We start from the raw sequence: 8,604 nt of genomic DNA, 5'->3' as shown, positions 1-8,604 counted from the left end.
TATAAAGCTATTGAACTTATTATTTATGGAAACTATTGTATAGTAAGATAATTAAAAGAGTAAATGCAAAGTGTTCCATAATCAAGTAAGTCTGTTACGTAAAAAAATAGTAAAGGATACTTGATTTCAGGTCACGTAACATTTTTCATACACGTAGTCTTGCAATTAAAATCTATGACACTCGTTTTAAAGGAAAAAACACTTTGACAAACTAAGCGTCATAAACTGCTTCAAGATCCTCTTTTACGTTGCATTTCTCTATTTAACCTGCATTATTCTATATATTAAATCAGATTCATTTTCACTCTTGATGCCTGTACTTTGAGATTCAAAAAAGAAACAAGGTAAGAGCATTTAAGAGTTGTAGTTCTAGCATAATGACAGTGTGTACTTGCGTAAGATAAGCGTACAGGCACCCCTTTGGAATAAAACGCTTTTTTTATTTAGATAAAAACGTTCAGAAGATTTTATGGTTTTCGTAGATGAATCGATTAACAGCTTAAACATCAGGGGTTTCCTGAACCAATATCTGAAGAATAAAAATTTAGAAATCTATTTCTTTTCTAATTTCTGAAATTTGTATTTCTAATTTAAAAAAAAATATATATATATATTTAAACACCATATGCAAGTACTTGTACATTGCTAAATAAATAAGGGAAGTTGACGATAAAAAAGCTGGAATTATTACGTTTATCATGAAGTTCACTTGTTAGTTTCCATTAATTCCTCTTCTCTAGTATTCATTAAAATTTACACATATGAAAGAAACCTCTCTGACTCTGTGCTGTCGTATATCTTTTACACTGTAATGAAGCCCTCTATTTTTTTCAATTACTTTAGATAAATCGCATCAGTAAAAAAAAAAAGAAATTTTGGTGATGGATTAACATGTTCAGACGTGTAACAACGTAGGGTTTACATGTTCAGGCGTGTAACAACAGAGGATAACACATAAATGTTAAATTCGTTATATTTTTAATTTCCCAGACGTTCTTGGTCGTCTGTTTCCTGGAGGAAGATGCTTAAAGAACTGTACTGCAAAAGTTGAATATAAACTTTATTGATATTAATTCCTGGACAAGCGAATACGATGTTACTTTTTCACTCCTGTCACCGTGCCTCTTCTATTATGCCCCTGCAGCTAATATAAATTAAAAGTCTGAGAAAAGATTTTAAAAGGAATTTAAAAAGAAAGACATTTTTTTAAAAAATATTAGATTACGAGACGGCTAATTATTTATAAATTTATCTTCCCTATTTTCTCTTATCAGACTATAAGATAAAGCAACACATGGACAAAGAAGGATAACACCGACATTTACCTATTACAAAGGAACACTTACTTTTCACCCTTGTGCTAAATCTGTTAGATATGCGTTCTTAATGTCCACATTGATTTTTTTTTTCTTCTTTTTTTTTTTTTTTTGTATTTGCCTTTTCGAACGACATAACAAATTTTATATAAATAGCAAAGGTACACTAACATCACTATTTTTTTTTATTTAAAAAAGAGGGACATCTCTCATCAATTCATCAATACAAATATAACAACTTGACAACATTGCTGTTATAATTAATCTTCCAAGGATCATTGAAAGATCTACTGTGATTGGCAAATGCAATTCTAACCACCTAAATTTTATTTCTTGACAATGAGTTTACAGTTTACCTAAAGACATGTCATCGGATACGTTTAATCGGTAAACTTTGATCATGCTCATGATTGTAACTTCTTCATCAAATGTGAAAATAAAAAAAAAATATATTTGTGTAGAATGGAAAAACCACATATATTCCGTAAAATTTACACAAAGAACACTTTGGGATATCGTTTTCTTGAGTCTGTGAAATTTCATTAATATTTTAATGCAATAAATTTGAGAACAACCCAAACTTAACCGAATTGGGAGGCCTTCTTTCCAGCCAAACATGCTGATATTTTGTGTGACCGGTCGGCAGGGTATGCTTATACTCATCCATGGCACCTGATCCCACCTTTGATGTTTTCAGAGGTCCGTGTTTGCTCTGCTCCCGATTTGGATTACTGTTCGTTATCTCCATATTTCATTTGTATAATGACTTTATATCTTGCTTGAATTACGTTTGTACAGAATGTGCTTATGGACAATAAGACGAGGAAATCAAAATGTGGTGTTTTAAACTTTTACTCAACATCCGAATAAGTTCAATAATAAAAGATTAAATTTCAAATTCCGTACATCGGTTAACTTTTGTTTTTGCCTTGAGGGTTTCTAAGGAACATGATTAATGAATACAAATATAGAGAACGTTGCTAGATGAGTAAAATCTGAAATGAATATGCATGCCAAAAAATTAATCATTGCATCAATACGTTTGAATTTGTTTAAGATATGGTTCCTAATCATATTTAACCAGATGCAGTTGATGCATGTCGTCATTCTGTTTGTGTTGGCTGTAGTGCTCAATGTCATTGAAGCACAAATGAAAGGAGATCAAGGTATGATAAGTGGCGGACCAAATGACCCGTGGTATTGTTGCCGAAGGACAGCGGATCGTTGTTTGGAATGGTGTAGATGATCATGGTAATTTCTTAAAGTATTTACACGAAAGTTACTCCACTGTATGAACAATATAAGCACTCATATGTTCACACACACACACACACACACACCCTCACACACACACAGAGAGAGAGAGAGAGAGAGAGAGAGAGAGAGAGAGAAAGAGAGAGACTATTCTGAATATAGTAAACTTTGGATATAACGTTTGAATTCTCTTTGGGACATTGAAAATTTCAACGTTACATCCAATTAACGATATGTCTGAATATCTGGTCCAAAAATGAGTAGATACTGAAAGAAGTTTCCCTTACACTTGAATAATGTTTCATAAGAAGTTTTCAATTCTTTAAATAACATTATAGTAACTTTGTAAAAAAAATGCAAAAAGAAGCAACATATATTAAACGTTTAACGTGAATAATGCATTATGAATCGTCTACTTATGTCTCACGCGCAGACCAGTCTATCGATCATCAACAAACTCTCATATATATGGACAACGCTTCATGCATGCTACAAACATACTCGATGACATCTCAATTTTATAATTTTATTAATTAAGGTTTTTCTCAATCATCTGCAATTTCACACAACAACGTACTCCGATGAAAAAAAATTATGAGCAAAACATTATAAACGCATAATCTTTGCACGATGTTAGAAGGACTCGGCCGGGGATTTTTGTAAAACGTTATTATAAACATAAACGTTATAAAATCCTTCTGCATTCGTCAGGTGTTACCAACATTCTTTTATTGAAATTGAAACCAAAGAACACAGTTTAAGTTTAAACTTTATTAAGTTTTGACCTATAAATATATTAAAAAAAACTTTATTTGTTCAATTACCGATGAGAATTGTTTAGCCGAAATGTATATCATACTTGAAATGAAATTGCTAACAAATTCAATTTTCTTTAAAATTACATGTATATAAAACATTTTTAATTTCTTTTTTCATTGTAGGTACATGCTAATGTGAATACAAGACGAAAGACAGGACACACATCTACCAACACTCCATGAATTTCAACGAAATAAACCAATTATTGTTTTGATTGATAGTTTAATACAAATGAAAAATCAATAGATATTTCCTTTGTTTGTTTACTGTAATTATAATAATATGAATCTGTGACATTTCTGACAATTTCAAAAGTTTGTTAAGATTCCAATGCAATATATGAAGGGAATTAAAAATGTTCGTGAACTTCTGCCATAAAATTAAACCCTTTTGGGAACATCAATGAGCTTTTACACATTTATTTGACATCTTTTTCTGTCTACAGAGTAAAGTATTAGGCGTACTTTTTTTTAATATGTGAATAATACGAAATATCTTCGTAAGCGATGATATGCGCAACCACAAAACACGATGCATTTCTACCTTTTGTCTACCATTATCCAAACGGAGAATTATCTTTTAAAATGAACAATTGTCATCCAATTTTCTCAATAGTATACTCGTAAGATGCAAAACAATTGTTCTGTAAATTAAAAAAAAATTACCTCATTTTGTCACTTCCCTGAGATTTCGATTTCAATAGAGAGCGATTTAACATTAAGGGTTAAAAATAACGTAATTTGCATTGACTTTGAAATTTATTCAGCAAAATATGTCCAGGTCCCGGGATCATGAAACATCTTAAGCTTAAGTCAAAATCTTTATGTTGTACTAATATGTTGTTGAAGTCAAGTAGACAAAAATTAAAATATTTTTCAATATTGCTTTACAAAAGTATTGATATTTGCAAATTTAGAGATTAATTCAATGATTGATAAACATTTTACAGGCGATTAAAAATTTGACTTAAGTCTAAGTCTGTTTCATGATCCTGGGCCCAGATACCTTGTTTTTAAATAGGATTTAATAGTCACAGAGAGAAGAGACACATTTAATGTCCCTTTGAGGTATAGGTATCCCAGACAGTCAAAGCGGAGCGTATCTTTGTTCATGTAAAGGCAGAAACTGAATTTGGACAGGTGAATTAAGCTGACAGTACCAATCAATTTTGGATTTTTTTTTCTTTGTTGGACAGATAATAAATTTTCTTCTCTTGAAATTGGCTCGTCATGATGTTTTCAAGTCATATAAACAAGAAAGGTCTCAGTTTTAGTCAGTATTAAAAGTCGTGGTACATTTTAATTTCTCTTGCAGGGACACTAAAAACTTTGAGGGCATATTCAGATATGTCAGGATTATGCATAAACTATTTTTTTTTTTTTTTTTTGAAAAAAAAACAAACATTGTGTGGATTGGATAAAAAAAAAAAATACAGTGTTAGGTTCTATCCCAAACAATCATCTTAATTTGGGAACTACTACATTAACTGTACTAGGGATAATTTTTGCTGTTGACTTACAAAAAGTGCCTTATATGAATTATCATCGAAGGTTAGTGGAAATCGAGTGTATTCTTAGTCATGGGGAAAATGTTTTTAACTCCAATTGTAAAAGTTACTGTTATAAGAACACTGGTTTTACCTATATGAAATCATTTACTAATTTCAATACCCAAATCCATCGAGTTCTTATTGTCAAGAATTAAAAAAAATGTCAATTTATGGACTAATTCAACCCAAAGAGTGAAAAAGGATGTCATTGTTAAAAATTATGAAGATTGAGGACTTAAAATGATAAATTTGAATTCTTTTATTGCTTCTTTGTAATTGTTTTATTAAGTTGTTAAATCGAATGTTGACTGAAATTTTTCACACAAACTGTTGCAAATTGAATTCGAAAAGGCAAATGTATTTCTGCGTTTGCAATTTGCCGCAAAATTCATTTACGGGATATGACTGAAATCTGCCATATTTTACGCGTATTTAAGTACACGTATTGAAGAATATACATGCTGTATGTGTTCAAGGTGAATCACAATTGAAAAGAAGCCCTGAAGCTCTTTTACCTAATTTTTCGTTAATGTAGTGGGCTAATTTCTAATAATTATTTTATACACTGTAAGCATAAAGCTGTAGTAGTTTTTAGTTGTTCCATTACGGATTAGTTCAGGCGAAAATCTACCTTGATGCACGCACGACTTATCACATTAAGGAATAACAGTTGACGCGTTGAAAGATTGCCCAAATTAGTATTAAAGGATATTGTGCGATAGTAAGTTTTCCAGGTTTGGCCTTTCAGCAAAATTCCTCGAAAATTAGTCAACTGCAGAAAACACACTATACGGTAAACCATCCTCTACAGATGCATCAGTGATGAGGTTTGATATTTCTAGGTTGCATTGTATTTGTCTATACATGTAGATACTTGTAAAAGTTAAAAAAAAAAAATAAGTTTACAATTACCCTCTTTGATGTCATAGAACACTTTCCTCCCACGATTAGTGAAGATGATTCTAAATCACAAACAAACTCTGCAAAATATGCTTACAGTGTTATTTGATTATAGAAATCAAGAATATAGCACCCATGGACTACAATGCACACATGATTCACATTGACCCTTTCTTCGAAAGAAGAATATTGCTTTTATTTCAAAGAAAACATTGGAACAAGGGAACCAGTATTGTTACCTAACACTCACTATAGGATAAAACTTGCTTCCATTCAATACGAAAAACCTGCAGCAAAGCCAACATATCTTAGCCATATCAATGAGACTATAAATCTATCATGACCTTACCGTCTAGGGATAGGTACATGTACATGTAGAGCGTTTACTGCATGATACCTATCCATTACAAACCTGAGTCGACTAAATATAGAAAGCATTTTTTTTCTCCGAGCGCTCGGCACCTTGAATTGAAAATTGCGAGTATTTCGGATGCCACCTTAAAACCAGACCCCGTGTCAAGGAAGGAGTAAGGCCAATAAAGATTCCTCACTACTAAATGGCCCTAAGTGCCCAGTAATGGTCTAAATTAGAATCCCTTCAACGGCATACAGGGACGCCTCTTATGAGTGAAAGAAATTGCGCGAGGGACATAATATTACTGTAAAGGATCAATCAGTCAATCACTCTGGAGAAGGATTTAAAAAAGAATTTTTTCCTGTCTACAAAATCTAAATTTTCAACCCTTATTTTGCCCTCATCCTTACCTATACCAAGGGTAAAATTGTGAAGAAAAAAAATGAGTCCACAAGTTTTGAGAATGCTTGCAAATTCAGCTTAATGTGGCTCTGTTACTCTTGGAAACGTCTTTTTAAATTAATTTTTAAAATATTTACAAGTAAAACTTTGATGAAGTATTGTTAACCAATTTTTCCCCACCCAGTTGGGCCAAAATTCCAGCAAATCTAAAATTATCTAAGGATGTTTGCTTGTTAATAGCACACATAATGACAATTAACCTACTGTTCTTGATTATTTCGATATATTCCCATGAAACAAAAGGAAATCCTTTTTGAAGCATATAAAATGTCAGAGAGAGAGAGAGAGAGAGAGAGAGAGGTTCGTCTAAGCGTTCTCTGCAAAGCATATACCTGTATCAATCAATTCTTAATTTCAAAATTTGAATTATTTGCAGTATCAACCACAACTATTTAGTCGCCCGCGAAGCGCAGTGGTTAGAGCGTTCGCTCTAGAGTCGCGGAGTAAGGAGTTGATCCTTACGTAGCGGGTTGGAATCCCACTGTGGGACGTGGAGACCGGTCCTTCGGATGAGACAGTATAAACCAAGGTCCCGTGTCGCAGTAGGTGCTGGCACGAAGAAGACCCCTCACTACTCAATGGCCCTGAGTGCCGAGTATAGGTCAAAATTTGTAGCTCTCCTTCGGCAAGTGGTGGCGTCTCCATATGAATGAAAAATTCTCGAGAGGAACGTTAAACAATAAACAAACAAACAAACAAACCACAACTATCTATAAATCCGTTTGTTCTGATTGCAAGATCAGTCAAAAAAGAAAAACGAAGAACAAGGTACGGTTTCAATACAAATCTGGCCCTTTACTTTTCTAAAATTTGAAAATGTTGAAAGATATTTAAACCCATTCTTTTTTAATCATTGAAATTCCACACAGTAAGAACATACATGTACAACTCGTTTTTTCTCATATAACCTCATAAATGCTAATTTAGTCGTCATGACCTTGTGTATTTTCCCGTATTTTCTTTAAAAAGTTGCAGAAGACATCAATTTTCAGTGGAATTTTCTTTCAGATAATATACAGCATATGCCTTGCCCCAGAGATTTTGAGAAATGTAATTTTTCAAAAGATTTTACACAACATAACCGAAAATTGAAGTGGGCGTGAACACTGTTTTCTTAAGGAAAATTACCCCTGAAATGAAACATTTTGAGGCATTTTCTGTTAAAACTGAAATTTACCAAATTAATGACGTCATATTTCAAGAATGGTCCTCTTTCATACCATATTCTTCCATGATTTATCACATTCCTATTCTCAACTAATATTCTCATATTTACGACAATTTCATAACTTTTTGAAAACATTAAATTTTAAGGCCACAATAAATCCCAAACCTACCTTCTTCTTCCAGGTTCAAGGTCTAAAGGTCATAAATGAAGTACTCAAAGAACGTTTTGTTTGAAGAAATATACAGACACGTGAAATATGAAAGCCCTAGCGCCAACCGTTCAAAAGTTCTGGACAAGGGTAATAACACTCAAACAGGCAGGCAGGTAAACTGACGAACAAACTAATGACTACATGCCCCCAAATCTCCGATTACGGGAGCATAAAAATATTTTATCAGATTACATTTTTAAATGTTCTTACTAGGAGACGGAACTTTATAATAGGAATACAGAATGTTTACTTATTCACAAAACAAAGGTAAAATAAACTTGAAGATTCGACATGGTTCTTTAATTTCCTAAAGCATGTTTGAAACAAAATATTAAGCTTTTGGTGGAATACGTCCCAAAATAACATAGAATATAAAGCATATCATTAAAAAAGCATTCAATTTATTTATTAAAATTACACTGGATGGAGGGAAAAAATTGACATAATGTTTCCTTGCAATCCCTGATGTACATTATTTGACCAGTCGCTAGATTATGAAATTTATAGATCAAACTACCTGTAAACTTTTTAAATATAACTCATATAATTATTTTGATTATAAAAAAAGTA

The 8,604-nt window shown here is 32.3% G+C and overlaps 1 long non-coding RNA gene across 1 annotated transcript; it reads left to right on the top strand.

Annotated features, from left to right (window-relative positions):
* The first annotated feature begins 263 nt into the window (after positions 1 to 263).
* On the top strand, positions 264 to 3,632 carry LOC133178532 (uncharacterized). Its single transcript, XR_009719989.1, has 3 exons — positions 264 to 344; positions 2,401 to 2,567; positions 3,512 to 3,632. It is a non-coding gene; the product is annotated as an uncharacterized LOC133178532 (long non-coding RNA).
* The last annotated feature ends 4,972 nt before the right edge of the window (positions 3,633 to 8,604 follow it).

The sequence above is a fragment of the Saccostrea echinata genome, unplaced genomic scaffold (genome assembly GCF_033153115.1).
Source record: "Saccostrea echinata isolate AGI-Se365-2 ecotype Australia unplaced genomic scaffold, CSIRO_AGI_Sech_v1 ptg000003l, whole genome shotgun sequence".
Classification (NCBI taxonomy): domain Eukaryota; kingdom Metazoa; phylum Mollusca; class Bivalvia; order Ostreida; family Ostreidae; genus Saccostrea; species Saccostrea echinata.
The sequence above is the reverse complement of the archived record's forward strand: the minus strand, read 5'-3'. Positions and strand labels throughout refer to the sequence as shown.